General features: G+C 39.3%; 1 long non-coding RNA gene across 1 annotated transcript in view; it reads left to right on the forward strand.

Moving 5' to 3' along the window:
- Positions 1–16,809: 16,809 nt before the first annotated feature.
- Positions 16,810–19,266, forward strand: part of LOC110350528 (uncharacterized) — a 114,655-nt gene continuing 112,198 nt past the window's right edge. The window contains exon 1 of the long non-coding RNA XR_002397139.2: positions 16,810–17,024. This is a non-coding gene — a long non-coding RNA (uncharacterized LOC110350528). The remainder of the gene's footprint in view (positions 17,025–19,266) is intronic.

The following is a 19,266-nucleotide window of genomic DNA, read 5'->3' on the forward strand; positions in this document are numbered from 1 at the left end:
CCTAATATATAAGGAATGACACATAAGTATTTGATATTGTTGGCATTATATTTAGACTGTTGTGGTTTTGGGTAGGGATCTTTTAAAGTCACTTTTCTATTCATGATAGAAAATTAGTTAAAACCAGATAACATCATCATCTGTAACTTAACCTCATTTAACCCTCAGTGAATTATCTTTGCTTTAAAGCTCTCTTCCTTTTTCCCCCTCACATGACCTGGGCACAGTATATGACAAAAGTCATCAGACTTGCAATCCAAGTGGCAGTATTGATATTGATCCACACATAGTGTTAGTAAATCTCAATTTTTTAAATTTTCAATTAAAAAGTAAACACATGTGTATACACACACACGCACCCACAAATGCATGTATAGATGTACTTGTGTGTACATGTATGTATGTATTGAGTGTACTGCACACACATGTACATATTTGTATATATGGACATATATTGCACACATGTGTTTGTGTGTACATGTCCATGTGTTCTTGTATAGTGTCTATATATGCATGTGTATATGTGTGCGATTTGCATGTACATCTGTGTGTATATATGTGTAGCTGTATAGAAGTATGCCTGTGTGTACATTTGAATACGTGTGTATACATTACATATATGTATGTACGTGTGCAGATATAAATATTCTTGAATATATTCCGATATTTCCTTCTCACACCTCAGTGGGCTTTCTAGGATATGCCCTGTGATGTGTTCACCCCACTTAGGAACTCCTATTGTAGGAGGCCCATTCTCTGCTGAGAATGGATCTGCTGTCTGCCATGGAGAATGGACAGCTGTGGATCCAGGGCCTGAGTGAGGCTGAGGCTGGGATGGGAGAAAAACGTAGGGGCAGGAAGGAAATTTGGCAAAAGCCCAAGAGTCAGATAGCTGCAGGCATCATCCTGCTGTAAATCTCTTCCTACACAAGGCAGTGAGGCCTGGGGTTTCAGATACAACATATTCCCATAGTATAAATCTATTTTAAGTCTGTATTTACTGGGCACTACTGTGTCCCAGGTGCTAAAGCTAAGTGGTCACTTGGTCAAGGAGTTTGTAGTCTAGTGATGATAACACTGACAAATAACTTCTATAGCAATATTTCTTTATACGTGTTAATATGTAAATATACTTACAACTTATGAATAACTAGTTTTGCCCAAAATACTATAAAATACATATGTCTTCAGGGGAAAGTTTTCCTGGATAAAAGAGGCGATATGGGGAAGAATATTGAAAGAAAAATTGTTTCCTTTATTGAATGTTAAACAAGCAAAAACTCTTTTTTAAATTGTTTATTAAAGGTATTATTGATGATCCAGGATTTGAATAAAGCCACTACAGACACTGGAATATAAATTCCATGAGGATGTTTGTCTTTTTTTTTTGGTACCAGTGATCGAACTCAGTACCTTATGCTTGCGAGGCAGGTGGCGGCGCCACTGAGCCAAATACCAGGCCCCTTTGTCTGTTTTTATTCATTGCTGGGTGCCTGATCCTACAATAACACTTGGCACAATAGCAGGTTCTCATGTGTTAAAAGGATTAATAAGTAATTAAAGAGACTGTATATTCAAAATGTTATGTGAGAGACTTCACATTTTCTCTGTGAATCACAGAATGAGTATTATGGCAATCCTAGACTTAATCTAATCCAAATTCCACAGCTGAAAAGTCAATGCCCAGGGAGGCCAAGTGGTTCAATTCACGGTTAACCAGGAAGCCAGGCTTAGAACTGGAGTTGGAACTCCTATTTCTGACTCCTAGCATGATGATGTCTTCATGATCCAATGGTACATTTCCAGAAGTACCAGGTGGCCACCACTCATCTCTCCTGACTCAGATCTTCTCAAGAGCCAGAAACAAATTTGACTCCAAAAAGCTGAAGGAAATGGAGATGGCTAGAGATTTTTCTGCTCAACAGTGTTCTGTGTTTGGCTTCACTTGAAACCAGTAGTTTCATTTGCTGTGAATCTGTATGCTCTCAAGAATGAGGAAGAACAGAATGGCCTTATATTTGGAAGTACAGTTTAAATTGTAATAGAAACACATTCTCTTAACTAATTCCATTCTTTCCCAAGCATGCCAACGAGGTCAAGTAGCCCAGTTTGTGTGGCCCAACATTCATGTGGGATGTGAACCAAGCACCCCAGGGTCTGTCGTGATTCTTAAGGGCATAATTTGATTAATCCATATATTCATATATATAATGAACATGTAATCATATTTTATATAACCTTTTCATAAAATGTATGGGCAATCTTTAAACTCTTATGTATATTAAAATTGTGTGTGTGTGTGTGTGTGTGCACACGCATCCCCAACAACCCAGAATTTTAGGGTTAGATTTTAGGCATAAATCTGGCCTTTCCATATTCCCCTTTACTATCAGTATAAATGTTACTGTCTCAAAGAAAGTTCCTCTGTCACACTTTCTAAATAGGAAATTCCCTGGTTCTCATTACGTTGCTTTCCCTTTTAATCTTAAATTCATATATAATAGTTTGAATTTTCAGGCCTTAGTCAGTGGCAATTTGATCTCTTAAATACATCTCAGAAGTCCTCCCTTTTCTCCATTTCTCTGATGGAAAGCTAGGTTGTCTCCCAGTCATCACTCATTAAGACTAATGAAATAGCTTCTTACCTCTACTCTCCTCCTCTGATATTTTTCCCACACAGCATCATCTCTTTTTTTTAAGGAATCATGTAACACTTTGTTTAAAATCTTTCAGTACTTTCCATGGCTCACACAGTAAAGACCAATGTCTCTAGCAAGGCCAGCAAGTCTCCTCATGAGCTCATTTCTCCTTGCTCACCAGCTTCCTCTTGGGGACTTTCCTCCCTGGTATTTGTGTTTCAGCCACATTCTCTCAGTTACTGAAGCCAGGTTTTTCTTTCTCTAGGGTCTTTGCACGTGCATGTTGATTCAGCTTTCTGGATCACTTTTATGGCACTTTCTACTACTCCACACCCCTCCTTTGCCTTCTTTTTTTCTAATTCCCTCAGAATTCATCTCAATAAGCATGACTTCAAGGAATCCTTTCTCCCACTTTGAAAGAAGTCAGGCACCTGTCCTATCCTCTCTTATCGACCTGTTTTCTTCTGTTTGAGCCTTTAACACAACAGTAATCATATATTTATGTTATTAGTCTTTCAATGTTTGTCTGCCTCAACAGAATGTAAGTTCTGTAAGACATGTCTTATTCATCACTATCATAGCATCAGCAGGGATAAATACAAAGTGTGATAAAAAATATAGTGAATGTTTAAATTTTGAAAATTTATTACAGTAAAAGACACATTGCCATGAATCTCCTTCAAAATATTGCCCCTTGCTATGGACACACTTATCCCAGAATTCTTGGCACTTTCTGAAGCAGTTCTGGAAGTCCTCTTTTGTGAGTGTCTTTAGTTGGGCTGTCATGGCTGCCTTGATGTCCTGAATTGATTCAAAATGTTTGCCTTTCATGGTCATTTTGACTTTGGAGAAGGATCAGATATTGTACTCTGTCAGATCCAGTGAATAAGGTAGATGAAGACACATTACAATGTTTTTATGAGACCGCTTCCATTGGATGGCACTCCCCAGGGTCTTTGCACGTATTCTTTCAGCTTTTCTGATTCTGTTTCATATTTCTGTTTCAGCAGCATTCACTATATATTTTTTATCACATCTTGTAAAGATAGTTATCTTAGCCACTTTCTTGTCATTTGGACAAATCCCTAACACAACTGAAGGAAGGAGAGATTTATATTTGGTTTCGATCACTTTTGTATCTGTTTGAATAAATAAAATAAGAATGCTTTTTAAATCAAAGGTTGTGTGTTACATAATGGAAACTCAGTTATGAAAGTGAATAAGAACATATAAATTGACATGATATAAATATATGCTAAGAAAAAGGAGTAGGCACTGTCCTAAAATAGAGCACACATGCACGCACACATTCACACACACACACACACACATTCATACTCTTGTACACATTCCATACTTGTCAAAAAAAAAGGCAAGAGAAAAAATGTCCAGCTCCAAACAGGGAAATCTTGTTAAGAAGGAGGAGGCAGAGATTTCATTAGATCATGTGACTCCAGAAGTTCTCCAAGAAGCTGAGTGGACTGGAGCGGGAGAAGGGGTAGGCTGGGGCTGGTGGACTGCGAAGCTTCTTCTCATTCTGTTGAAAATATTTCAGTGAGGTTGATTCCTGTTGATTTATTGCTATGCTGTAATCTATCACTATACATTTACTGATTGTCCAGAAGATAATAGATTTCACACAACACAAAAGCATTTGAATATTTATTTATTAGGAATTCACATTATCAAATACCAACTGTCTACCACTTTGTGAGGCTTGAAGTCATTTCTTTCAAACCTATAGTAGAAGTGGGGTCATCTGGTTGGTAGATTTGGAAATTAACTTTTAGTTAACAGTGAATATTCACCTTGACTATGGTACTATCTGCACAACTACACAAAAGAATAGATGGATGGCAGTAAAGATTCTGGACCAAAGGTAAATATTTATGGGAATGTGCTACAGGGCTTGAGAACTCACTGTGTACAAAATCGAAGACCACTGAAGGACATCCCCCTCAGCTGACTTAGCCCAGAGACTCCTGTCTTTCCCCTCTCTGGACCATCACCAATTTCCATGAATGGCAGTAATAGCATCTTCCAGGGCTGTGGGGCAGCTAGGGACTGGAGAGCCCTTTCTAGTGGCTCAGTGTAAGGGTATGGTGGGGCACATCTGTAATTCCAATACTTTAGGAGGCTGAGGCAGGAGATCACAAGTTCAAGCTTAGCTGGGCATCGTAGTGACTTCCCAACACCCTGTCAAAATAAAATAAAATAAAATAGGGCTGGGGATAAAGCTCAGTGCAATCCTAATAATCCCTCCCCACCCCCTAAAAAGAATATATTCACAATAATAGCTCCTCTCAACTGAACTACATGTTGCATATTATGCTAACTGCTCCACATTTAATTCTCATGACTAATTACAGGTGAATGTTTTTAAATCCACTGTCTTACAGAGAACAATACTGAAGCTTAGAAAGGCTACTTCACAGACAGTAAGTGGCAGAGCCAAGAGAAAACCAAGAATTACCCATTCTGCAGGCTGTGTTCCACAATTCCATGTTGCTCCGCCTTTTTGCATTACTGAGTAACCAGAACTAAGATAACTTGTGAGAGATAACAGTCAGATTTCCTGCTGAATTATTTCATATAAATTTATATTCTCTACAAATGATGTAAACTTCTAGGGTAGAGAGTTGTCTGATTCCTCTCACTGTCCCCATTCCTTGGCACAATTCGAAGTGATCTATCCATAATAACTTAATCCTCACAATAATTTTATAAGATACACACTGTGATTGTTAACTGCGCTATGTGAATTTTACTTGAGTAAGAACTGCCAAGCAGATTACGAAAGTTCTGGGTGTGTCTTCGGATAATTGACATGTAGCCCAGCCAACTGAGAAGAGAAGACCCACCTTAGATGTGGTGGCACCAATAGGCTTGTAGCCTGAATAGAATAAAAACTGAATGAAAGACGTATGGCCCTTTTTTGGGAAGAGCTCCAAGCTTCACCACAATCTTTGAACATTGATCTCCAGTTTCTTCAGCCTTCCAACACAGACTCACACCAGTGACTTTACACTGAGCTTCCAGGCCATTGACCTTTGACTGCTACTGAATCCCCTGGCTTTCCAGAGCTCAGATGGCCCTTCTTCCTCTTCTCATTCCCCAGAAGGACAATGTGACTCTTTGCCTCTGATCTTGTAAGCCTACCTAATAAATCTCTTTGTATAATTATACATATATTTTATACTGCTTCCATTTCTCTAGTGAATCCTAACTAATACACACACTATTATGATCTTCATTCCAGGAATGAATAGGGCCACCAAAAAGATTAGGTAATGTTCCTAAGATATCCTAGAGGTGCTCATCCTTCCCTGGGTCTCTCCTCTTTCCAGGCTTGTGGGGAGATCTCTTTCCTATTCTCTTGCAGTTATGTGGCCTAGTGACTAATAATGGTCATTAAGCTGTGAGTGTCACTTCTGTGCTCTGGTTACTTCTCTGTTGGAGTATTTAACTGCTGGTTTGAAACTCCCTAGTGCTCCAAAGAGCTGATGTGTATCTATAGCTACAAGGTTCTAGAGTCTCCATCATCTTGGATTCCTGAGTGACAATGTGGAGCAGAGCTCCCTCTCCTTCATGATGGAAATGCAGCCTGAGTAAGAAATACACATTGAGGGTCAGGGATTTAGCTCAGTGGCTCTGCCGCCTGCCTCGCAAGCGCAAGGTCCTGAGTTTGATCCCTGGTACCAAAAAAAAAAAAAAAGAAAAAGAAATAAACATTCATGTTTTAATGTTGCCATAGCAAACCTAATTCATCTCAGTACACAGGATCAGAACACTGGTAAGCGATGGAGTAGAGATTTAGACCCAGGTAATCTGGCCATCAAGCCTGAGTCTTAATCACAACCTATGAATGATTAGTGAATGTCAATGATTGAATAGCAAATGGTAGGAGGCCTTTGTTATCCAGGAATACTTAGCAGTCTGGACCCAGCTTTGATGAGGGTTGAGTGCTTTCTTTTTTCTAAGAATACATCTCATTTTCATCTTGAGGCCCTAGACGATCTTCATGTTTATAGTAAGATGAATATATCTCATTATGCAATATCCATCTTGAACAACTGTCTTTTAAAGGTATTTGGCTAAATTAAACTTTTCAGATCTCATTGCAGTTGAAACAATGGTTATTTGATTTAGTTTTTTTTGAATGTATGTTTAAAATGATAGTACTATCAATCAAATGAAACTTTAATCACAGTTGGACTCCTCAAAAACTAATAAAATATACTAGTAAAAGACAGTTCACAGAACATACCCACAGGTGCTTTTGAATTTATTTTTAAAAATTGAAAATGACAAAAAAGAACATCTTGTAACATTTAGAAAATAAAAATATAAGGGAAAAGTGATTCATATTTCAACCATCTATTTCAGTCATTTTCGTTTTTACATTATCCTTAGAATTGTTGTCATTTAAATGTTACTAAATATTGTATCACATATATTTTTTCAAAATTTCCCAAAGCAACAGTTCATAGTTAGATAGTCAAAGCACCATATTTATCACTCTCCTATTCTTGCATAGCTGTGTAGCTGCCTCACCTTTTTATTTTAGCTGTTTAAAATAGACTGAAATAAATGGACTCACCATATGGTTTAAGAAAATCTATAACTTTACTTCATGGTATTGAGAAAGACTCATTTATTTATTGTTTTTCAGTGTATAGGCCACGTAAAAATCTATAATTAGATCTTTTTGTCTTCTATATTGATGAACCATGGAAGGAAATATAGGGCTAGGAACAGACCTAGTTTTCTTGTCACCTGATTGTGCACTGTTTTCACATGTCTTAAGGGAAGTGTATGCCAAAATATGTATTAGTATGTTGTGGCTTCAATAACTAAATAGCACAGAGTGAGTGGCTTAGACAACAGGAATTTGTTTTCTCACAGTTGTGAAAGCTGCAAGTTCAAGATCAGGCTGCAGCATGGGGTCCTGGGGGTCCTGAAGAGGCGGTGAGGCCCTCCTCACTTGGTCACTTGCAGGAGGGCTGCCTTCTGGCTGTGCATTGCATAGGGGAGTGGGGAGGGATAAGGAAGGGGGAAGAAAGAAAGAGAGAGACAGAGAGAGAGAGAGAGAGAAAGAGAATCTTTCTCTTCCTGTATGCCAGAGTTTTATAAGATTAGGACCCTCCCCCATGTGATAGTTAACTGTAGTGTCAGTTTAAGTAAGAAACACCCAACTGATTGGCTTAGCATAGTTCTGGGTGTATCTGAATGGATTTATTGAAGACAGAAGGCCCTGCCCAGGTGTGAGTTTCACCAACCAATGGGCTTATACATACCCTGCATGGGATGAAAAGGGGATCAAAGAAGGAAGTCTTGCTCTGGTTTCTTCAGAGGAGCTCCAGTCTTCACCTTTGCCTTGGATTTCTGGCTTCTGGCTTCCAGAGCAGACTCTTTAGGCTGTCATAGCAGACCCTTTGGCCTACTGATACAGACTCACAGAGGACTCCACAGTGCGCTCTAGGCCTTCAACCTTTGACCGGATCCTTCTGATCTCCAGCACACTTATAGCCCCTCTTGTACTCTTCCATACCTGACACAGTGGGCAGCCATTGTAAGCTTACCTAGTAAATCCTTATATATTTATATATCTTATATTAAATTTGCTTCTCTAGTGAGCATTGACTGATATACCTTGTGACCTCATTTAACTTTATTTCCCTGCTAAAGGTCCCATCCCCAGATATAGTCCCACTGGGGACTAGGTCTTTCACATATGAATTTTGGCAGTGCGTAATTCAGTCCATAAGAAAGAATCGCTAAGGTGCCACAGTCTCTTGGCCAAAAAGAAAGGAACAAGAATAAGGTTTAATAGACTTCTAAACTCAATCAGTCATCTCAGAGGACCTCACACATTTTCTTCTTTCCAACAAGTTTCCCTCTAACCTCTAGTACCAGGAGATGGGATGTCTGATGCCATCTGGGTAATTCTTATTGTTGGAACAGTTAACAGTTGTAATCTTTTTTTTTTGGTCGCTCCTATTGTTCCCTTTATCACTTTTTGTGTTAGCTAACTTATCTTTTTCTCTCCTCTCGTCCTTCTCCTTCCCTCCTTTCCTCTCTCTCTCCCTCCTTCCCCCATTGGAGAATAGGTGAATCAGGAACTAAAGAAATAAATGAACAGACAATAATTCCAGCAGCTATTAGCTTATGGTTTCCTTTTTCACATACTATAAGTTTACAGTGGCACCATATCTATTTTTCACTGCACTATATTGTACCCAATAAGTATGAAACATTGGCCAACTATGTTGCCTTCCTATAGGGGCTGATTATTTTTCCCAGATAATGTATATGATTCTCTGTGTGGATTTGATCTATTCTAATATTTAAATAATCTTAAAGACTGACTGAGTTTTATCAATATTCCTTGAAGGAGAGATGAATGTGAAAATAATCAATTCACCAAAAGAGAGTATTGAACTAAATTGTAAGATCCTGAAAATACTAGATTACAATGAAAATATCTCCCTAGCCATGACTGCAGTAGTTAAAATTTAATGCAACATTGATGGTGAAATATGGTTCTGTTAATGCTTTCTGCACTTGCTTTGTGAAAGCTAATGGAAGATTTATGGTACAAACAGAATCTATATTCATGAAAATATGTAGCTTAGTTTTTAAATAACCCCAACGCATAAAAAGAGCATTAGCTCTGCTTTATATTATTCATGTATTTATCAGCTTGTAATAATAACCATGACCTCCAAATGCTGGGCATTTGCTGAGAGCTAGAGATCTGTCCAGGTTAGAGACCCAGTGCTTCATGCTGAGACCATTAATCAGCACACCAGGCCTAAACTTATGGGCAACACCCTCTTCCATCAATCACAATGACTCAGGTCCTCCAGGTCAGAGCTCAAGGTCTGGAATGTCTACACCACAGGCCGGCTTTGCCAAATGCCACAACATACTGTTAATCACACTAGTGTAAACTAGTGTCAGAAACTGCACACCCCAGAGAGCGTATTTTGTAGGATCGTCACTCTTATAAGGCCTTGAGTCTCTATTGTGAAAGATCAGAATATGGGACAGATGACAGATCATAATTATCTCCTTTCCTCAAGCCATTGGTCAAGCAGTGTTAAAAAGATTTCAAAATCTTTTCATACAAATGAACCCTATTAAATAAGCTTTTTTGCATGTTTTAAAAAATCTTACTGGTACTTTTTAGATATACATAATGATGACACTGATCATAGGGAATTTGTACCTGTACATGACATACCTTGCTTCCTAATTCAAAAGCTATAGTGGGTTTTGTAAATAGTAAAAATCACAAAGGAGACCAATTTTTTTTTTTATTGTTTTGGTTTTTTTTGGTACTGAGGATTGAAGTCAGGACCTTGTGCTTGCAAGGCAGGCGGCAGAACCACTGAGCTAAATCCCCGGCCCCTTTTTTTCTTGTTTTGCTCTATCTCTTTTTTTGTTTGTTTGTTTGTTTTTTGGTACCGGGGATCAAACTGGGGTCATTGCGCTTGTGCAGCAGGCAGCAAAACCACTGAGCTAAATCCCTGGCCCTGCTCTATCTCTTTAACAACTATTGTGATTACATGAACTCCAGGGCAGGCTATCTGTTGAAAGTACCCATGTCACTCTATCTTTGAGCTTGGAAGTATAACAACTATTTACATAGTACTTACATTGTATTATGTATTATACACAATCTAGACATGCCCTCAAGTATATAGTAGGATGTGTGTAGGTCATTTTGCATAAGGGACTTGAGCACTCAAGGATTCTGGTATCCATGGGAGTCAAGGAATCAACCCTTCCCTCCAAACCATGAATACTGAGGATGACTTTATACAAAAGCTTTTAAAAGAAATGTGGAATGAAGAATCCAGGTAGTTCATCTTCTAGCACCATGGGTCTTCTGCTACCTGGTTGGGGTTCCCTATTCTGTCACCTGGAAAAGCAATGATTGCCAAGACTTTTTTTTTGTACCAGGAATCAAACTTAGGATCTTGTGCTTGCCAAGCAGGCATGGTGCCACTGAGCTACATCCCTGGCCCTGCCACAACTTTTTCAGTTCTCCAATTCTATGAGAGACAGACTGGTAGAGCTGAACAACCCCAGTCTATGTCCTTAACCACAGATGGTGGCAGCAAACCTCCCAACCCTTCAGCAGCAAATAGGTACAGAGGCAAAAAGAATGAATGAATGCAAAGTACTGGAGATTTCTTTGGTGAACCAGACAACCCCATGCCTGGAGCTCCCAGTCTGTAGGGAGGCTGGAGAAACCCTTGTGGATATTGGATCCTTAGGGCCAGAGGGAGGGGATACTAAGTGTGTAGTACCTGGGCAACTCAGCAAGTGAGGAGAAGGCTGGGGTCCACGAAGTAGGAAGAAGCTTCAGACTGAAAAGACATGCAGCCCAGCCAGGCCAGGTGGTGGGAATCAGTGGGACCAGTGATGCTGGAGTATGAAGTACTTCTGTGGCTCCTGGGAATGGATTTTGTCAGCTGTTCTGGGACCAGGTCAAGCTCCTCTTCCTGAGAGCATTCTGTGCCCATCCAGGCAGTCTAAAATGGATGACTGGTATCAGCCTCCCTGGTCAAAGCCTTCTATCCCTGTGAGACATATAGGGAGAGAAAGGACTAGGGGCAGGGGATAGCATATGGACTCATTCCCTGCCCTATCTTATTCATTTGTTTCTCCAAAAATCCCCAACAGAGAGCCTTGTATAAGACCAATTCTCATTTGTGAGTTTTTATAATTGAATTCCTAAATCACCAAGTGTAAAGCATGGTGAAGCTGCCTTCCTCCCCTCAAACTCTCCCTCTCATAACAACAATAAAACCCCCACTATTTCTTGTTCAAGTGATCCTCGGTGTTGGGTTGTTTTAACAGGAGACAAATACTTTCGTTCCACATTTAGGCCATTTCTGCAATATTGTGTTCCATTCTGGAGACATTTTTGAAGAAGGACTTTGTTGAACTGCAATATGTTCAAGACAGGATGACCAAGATGGTTAGAAACCTATAAATCACATCCTACAAGAAGCATTTGGGCATGTTTAAAGTGCAGGGGCACAGTACTCCACGGGGAGGTGACAGCTGGCTTCAAACAAAGTAAAAGGCTGCCAGGAGGAAGGACAACTTGTTTGATATTTCTCACATGAAGAGAAGCTACAGGGGACTAATACTGACTAACATGACCAAGAACTTTTTATTAATTTAATTATTTATTAATTAGAACATTTCAGAAATGGAAGAAGCTGCCCAGGAGGCCTTGATTTACAATCTGGGAGGTGTTTACTCAGAGTCATCATCCCTTATGTAGGGATTATTATAGGAGAATTTATGCAGAGGGTGGAAAATTAGGAGTAAAAAGACTTCTAGGGTTACTTCCAGATTCTGGAATTCTATATACATAGATAACTCTATGCACTAAATTCTGGTTAAGACTATTTGGCTGAGTGTGATGGTGCATTACCGTAATCCCAGTACTCAGGAAGCCTGATGGAAGAGGATCACAAGTTCAAGCCCAGCCTGGGCAACTTAGTGGCTTAGTATGACCCTGTCTCAAAATTAAAAATAAAAATAAAAAAGGCAGGGAATGTAGTTCAGTGTGAAGGCCCTGGGTTCAATCCTCAATACTGCACCTAAAAGAAAAAGATAAAAAAGAATATCTACCTCAACCAACTGATGCTGAAGATCTTATTTATCCAAAGCTTGGGAGTGGGGTTTGTGGAGTGTCAATGTGTGGATTTGGGGTAAAGGGGGACTAGAGAAAAGAGGAAGATGGTAGGCAAATGAGAAAGAGTCCAAGGAAGGAGAGACTCCCAAAGGATGGCTGCTGGCTTAGTCACTTTCCTTGTCACTAGGACAAAATACCAGATGCCCACAACTTAAAGGAAGAGAGGTTTGTTTTAGCTCACTTTTCAGTCCCTGGTCAACCAACTCCTGAGAAGAAATAGTATGACAGAGGGTCATGGCAGGGGAAAAGCTGCTCACCTCATGGCAGCCAAGAAGCAGAGTCAAGGGAGGAGCCAGGAAGGTCATGCCCACAGTGACACACCTCTTTCAACAAGGCCCCACCTCCTAAGGGCAAGTAAGCTGTAAATTCCCAAAATCCAGTCACCTTCCAAACACATGAGGCCTTGGGGGCTATTTTAGATCTAAACCACAACAGCTTCCTGAGCCACCTCATCCCACAGGTTTGTTTTGTTTGTTGGTTTGCTTGTTTGCTGTTTTCTGGAATTATTCTGTTCACCTTTGTGTGGAAAGGTTCCATATGGCTCAGTGAGAATTCGAAGTGTGGGTTTTCTCTCTCTCTTTTCTACTGGTCCTTCCTATAAATCACACTCTATTTACTTGATGCCAACCCTGATGCATTGGGGTGGGAGATTCAAAGATGAAATAATAAGCAGTTTAAATTAACCAGTGGAATCCGGACTCATGTTCTATTTTTATTCCTTCTTGTTGTTGTGGAGGCCAGTGGTTGAAAGTTTGATTTAAATACTGGATGTGCTTCTCCTGCCTTGTTCTTTAATGGATTTTGCCAGCCTTATTTGATTTTGTTTTGATTGGAGCCCTACTTCATAGTCTGAGGTTTATCTTCACACAGTGCAGCATGCCAAAGACAGAGCTGTCCTGACTGCAGCCACTACCTCAAGGCCCACACATTTCCCCCTCAATTTATGTTACAGGTACATCTGGCACATGCATAAATCCTTTTTCATTTATTGGTATGGGTAAAGCATTTTTAAAGTAGAAACAAACTCTGCAAAGGTAAATGGTTTTTATGGTTAATATACAGTTCTTAGGGAAAGGTGTATGTAGATATTTGCTAGTAATAGCAGCAGAACATGGTTTTGTTGGTTTTATGGTGCATTATTAGATGGATATGGCTGTTATTGTAATTGGCACCTTATTTTTTGGTCTCTTGATGTTGCCTGTCATTTTAAAATAGCTTTTCTCCTAGGCAGATGTTTTCAGATGAAGTTCCGTCATTCATCCTCACCTTTACTATTCAAAACATACCATACCACCTTAATAAACCTTATCAAACAAATATTCTTTAAGCTTCCTGAGGCTGGCAAGCTGGAAACAGAGTTTTCTGCTTAAAAATAAAACCACAGTCCCTGCACTTTGTTGGGGGGGCACTTAATTAAGAAAGTAGGCATTTCTAACTAAAGTCATCAAATCACTGCTGGTTATAACTCAAGTCATCCTACACTTGGGTTGCTACACATAATCATTAAGTACTACTTGTGTTGCAATCAAATTGTTGTAACAAGTGTAATCTTACAAAAGAAAACCAGATTTACTTTTAGACGTAAGTGTTCCTCTTGGCCACCTATTTATATTTATTAATATAGTGGCTTGATTTTTTTTTCCAAGGATTTGTATCTCTCCTTCCTCTACTAAACATCTTAAGATCTGACTATACGTAACATCTAGTGTAGGGCTGGGTGCATGCAGTGACTCTTTATTATATGGATAAATTGATACAAATTTTTTTTTTGGTACCGGGGATTGAACTCAGGACCTTGCACTTGAGAGGCAGGCAGCGGAACCACTAAGCTAAATCCCCAGCCCAAATGAATACAAATTTTGTCTAAGTATTGTCAGTTGCAATCAGATGAAAACACTGATGCTATACGGGAAAATTAATAGCACGTCATTCTAAAGAAAATATAAAGCTAGAAAATGTCATGGATCATCAAAATATGCCTCAGGTATATAGGAAAAATGAAGGCTTGATTCAGAAAACCCAAAAGTTTTGAAACATATCTCAACTATATCTAATGCTCTTGTTTTATAAAAAGAAGCTAACTCCTAGAAACAAACATTGTAAGCATGATAAAAAGGATTGAGATGAAATCAGATTCATCAAAGATGACATTTCTCTTGTACATCAGGTTTTCTCTTTCATCTTCATTTTTGCCCGTTATTGACAAGAAAGGAAAGAGAAAAGCACATTTTAAAAGACTTTATTACTCTGCCATAAAAAGTGATAATCTTGAGTCATTTCTAGGAAAATGGATGCACCTTGAGACCATAATGTTGAGTGGAATAAACAGACATACAAGCTTAAATATTGCATGATTTCCCTTATATGAGAAACTTAAAATAAAAATGTAACAGCAAAATAAAAGATAGATAAAAGAAATAGGGAGATAGATCTTTCTCAATGAGAAAGGGGTCAAGAGATGGAGGTAGAGGGGAGAGAAGTGTAGGGGAAGGGAATGAAAAAGGAATTAAAATGTGTTATGTACATGTTGTGACTTCACACAAGCAATGCAAATATTATGTACTGCAAACATGTACTAATAAAAAAATTATAAAAAAAACTTTGTCAAGACTCATTGTCAGATTTAATTTATAAAAGGTTCTGCAGAAGACCCATTTTTTGCAAGAAAAATAAAACCAAGGCTAAAAGCATTGTGTGGGTATTTATGCTTGTCTGTCTAGATGAAGGCAGGGAACACCAGGGACCCAGCATTTCCAGAGATAATTGCAATGAAGATCTTTAAACTGCCTCATACTGTTTTGCTGATGGGATCCAAGTAGATTCCAAAAGCAGAAATGGGCACACAAGGAAATCATTGTTGGCCTTGTATCAGGAGTTGCCATCCCTGAAATAAACAGCTGTCCTCACAGCATAGAGCCTCCTTTGTCATCCAGTCCATCTGTGCTAGAATTGAAAACATGTAACTCAGAAGATGAATTTCGGGTGCAGAGCCTGAAAGATAAGAGGGTTTCTCAAACAGGCACATTAAGCACTGAAAACAATATGTGGCTAGTTTTGATTACAGTTGAGAGAGATTTTTCTAACTCAAAAGCCCTTTAACAAAATCAAGACTTGTCTCCAGGAGTCTTAATAGGTGCTGTATTTATTTGTCTTTAGCAAATTCTAAATACGTCAAGGTTGGATGTGGAGAAGAGTCATCATTTCAGTGACTCTGCAGAAGTTGGGAGGAGATCTTCAAAGCAGAAGTAGTTCAAGAAAATGGTTCTCTCCCTCAGGGCAACTAAAAGTCCTCTAAGAGAGACCAAAGCCACATGGGCACCTGAGAGAGGCCTGACAAATGGGAGAGTTCTACATTTCTTTAGCCAGAGCTACTTTCCTTGGTCTTTGGAGAGCTAAAGAAAGTAGATTTGGAAGAGCAGCCTCTGGATTTGAGTTTGCCTGGAAAAAGCAGGTCATGGCAAAAAGTGGCTGAGAGCATGTTTTGTAACATGCTGAACGCTAGTAATGAAGTTCATGTGACTCCTAAAAATGTTTTGGAGACTGTGAGACTTCTGAAAGGCAATAACGAAAACTTGGGTGCAATTTCTCTTGTCCTTAGTGATGCTAGCTAGAGGGAAAATGTGTTTGTGTCAAGTGCCAAAAATCCAGATGAGATAAAATATATTCAGAAAAAATTGATTTCATCCTTTTTTCTTAAAAAGCAGACATGATATTAATAGTCCTAAAGAGTCTTTAGTGAAAATAAAAATGACCAACAAAGGGAAGTGTTTAAGCATAAGAATTACCCAAGTTGAGGCTGGGGATTTAGCTCAGTGGTTCTGCCGCCTAGTTCAATCCCTGGTAAAAAAAAAAAAAAAATTACCTCAGTACATGAACAAATTCAAATTTCAAGGTAGAGTTTTTAGGTTTTTATGTTTAAGTGATATTAAGAAAATTTAAAAAAATCTTAGCATGTCTACAAACATACTTTTCAATTTTAGCATTTTTTTGGGGGGGAAGAAATTAGAGAAAATGGGCTGGGGAAATGGGGAAACATCTATTTATTTTTTGAAAAACTGCTCTATTAAGGTATAACTGACATATGAAAGGCTGTATATATTTATTTATTTATTGAAGTATTGGAGATTGAACCCATGGCCTTTGCTCTGAGCCCCATCTCCGGCCCTTTTTATTTCTTATTTTTAGACAAGGTCTCACTAAGTTGCCTGTCTCAGTGTCCCAAACCGCTGGAATTGATAGAGCAATACTATACAATAAGACAGGCCCTTGCCTTGCCTTCATGTTTTTTCCACACAATGTTTTGTTCCAGAAATGTGCTGCGGGGCAGCGACCCTGCCCAAGGTATCAAAATGTTTTGTAACTGTCTGAACTGCAAAACCTCTCAGGAATGTTGTTAGTCCCGCCCCTCTCAGGAATGTTCTGTGACTCCGCCCCCCCCTGCTTCAGCGAGCATGCTCACCCACCCAGTAGCTCCCCAAGGCTCGGACTTAGTAGTACCGTAGTAAGAGGTCCACTGAGTCCACTGTCATGGCGACGCTGAGCTGTAACACTCGTCTGTGCCTCAGAGCTGTGGCACTTGGCTATAGCGCTGAGCTGTTCCGCTTTGCCACAACAACTGTAAGAACATACAACTGGCTCCAGTTTGACTATTTTAGATTCCACATGTAAGTAAAACCACACTATATTTATCTTTCTGTGTTTGACTTATTATTTCACTGAGCATAGTCCTTCTGGTCTATCATATTGTTGCATATAGCACAATTCCACCCCCCGCCTTTATTGTATATGTTTGTAGCATTTGTGATTTATAATCGTCTTGGAGAGTGGGTACATGCGCATAGTACAGCTTGGTCCTTTTTTAAAAAATCTCTTTCCTCTTCCCTCCTTTTAATCTCCTTTCCCCATTTTCATTTTTGTTGATATTGTTCATCTTATCTCATGTTTATGACATACAATGTTGAGGTTTTCATTACTTTTAAAAGGTTGAATAGTATTTTTAAAGGTTGAATAGTATTCCACTGTATTTGTATATTACATTATCTTTATCTATTTGTCTGTTGATGGCGCATTTAGGTTTATATATTAGCTATTATGAATAATGTGAAATCAATTTCTTGAGATGTTAGCATCAAGTTATCAGCAAATATAGACAAGTTAGGTGACCTCTTCTATATTAGAGTAGACAATAGAAATGTTAGTTGTCTACCTTTTCAGGACAAAAAGGTTTTTAAAATGCAATAATCCTCCATATGTGTTTATTCCTAGGAAACAATTAAGCGAGTAATAGAACATTTGTTTATTGACAGCATACACAGATTTTTTGGCAAACAAAAATGATGTTTTAATTTTTTCCAAGAGTTTTGATGTCTTTCTTTTCTATTTCTTCTTTTTTCTTAAGTACATTCATTCATTCATTCTAGTAAAAATGTTTATTGAGTGCTTATTACATTAGTTAGTTTTCTGATTAATAAAATATCTGAGATAATCAATTTAAAAAGAAGATTTATATTGGCTCAGAGTTTTGGAGCTTTCAGTCCATAGTCAGAGGCCTCATTGCTTCTGGGCCTGTGGCGTTGTGGCACATTATAGTGGAAGCATGTGGGGCCATTTGGCACCATGCGGCAGGATGAAAAAGGGAAAGAAGGGGCTGGGGTCCCCATATCCCTTTGTAGGGCATGACCCTGGGGAATGGGGGTATAGCTCGGTGATTGAGTGCTTGCCTACTATGTATAAATCCCTAGGTTTGATCTACAGACTGAACACATGGGTGCGCGCACACACACACATACCCAAAGGTACACTCCCAATGATCAGAAGATCTCTTGCTAGGCTCTACCTCATGATCTCCCAGGGGAGCCACCCTGGGGACCAACATGAGCCTTTAGGGAACAGTTATCCAAATTGAACACTTACTATATGCCAGGAAAACAGTGTACTTTCTTATCCTTGTTTCTTCCCAATTCCCACAACACAATGAAGAGATATCAATATAGCAGAGTCTCCCTTGAGATGAAGTTGCCCTCTCTCTAGGGGCCAGTTGTGCCTGGGGACATATGGAAGTGTGGGCCTATATGATTTGCACTAAAGTTTGAGGAAGTTGTTTCTCCTAACGAAAAAGAGCTGGGTCAAAAACAAGACTTCACCTGTGGGAGGAAAAGAACATTTCTGTGTGCAAGATTTTCCTGGATTTTACATCCATCCTAACTTGAGTCCGTTGGGAACATCAGAAACACAAAGTGTTGTTGCTTAGGATGAATGTCACAACATACTTTTCTGAAGGGCAGGAAAGTATCCCCTCCACCTCAGTAGGCAGGTCTAGACCTATAATGAACCCACACTATTGCAAGGCCAGCCCAAGACCCACAGTTAATTCAGCTCACCTGGCACTGTTGGTCTGTGTGTACAGTGGTTACAGTAGGACAATTTGGTGTGTTGGGGGGTGTCCAGTCTTGGTACCAAAGTATCTGACAAAGATGGACCATTCTCAATGTGATTCTAGTTCTAATTATCCAGTTAGTTAAGGGCCTCCTCACTTATAGCACATTCAATCCCACCTTCTGGTCTGCTTCTTATCAGCTGTCTGGTAATCCCATTGTCCCCCTGCCTTTTCTTCCACACCGACTCTCCAGTCCCTGGTTCCTCTTTTTTGTCTCATCCCACAGATGTGGTTGGTGAGTCTCTTCCTTGTCAAACCCTGGATTATCTCACTACCTCTTCTTTTTCTGAACTCATCCATCAAAAACCAAACTGTAAAACTATAAGACTTCTGTCTTCTTAGCTCTTGTGCTTGGGCTGCTGGTGTTGCTGGAAAGAAAAGCTATAAAACCACTTACGGTCCCCAGCCTCAGCTGGGTACATGCACTGCTTCTTATTTCTCCTTGCTCAGCTTAGCTTCTCCCACAGAAC

The sequence above is a fragment of the Heterocephalus glaber genome, unplaced genomic scaffold, assembly GCF_053883595.1.
Source record: "Heterocephalus glaber isolate CG9 unplaced genomic scaffold, H.glaber_assembly_v1.0 deba00001428, whole genome shotgun sequence".
Classification (NCBI taxonomy): domain Eukaryota; kingdom Metazoa; phylum Chordata; class Mammalia; order Rodentia; family Bathyergidae; genus Heterocephalus; species Heterocephalus glaber.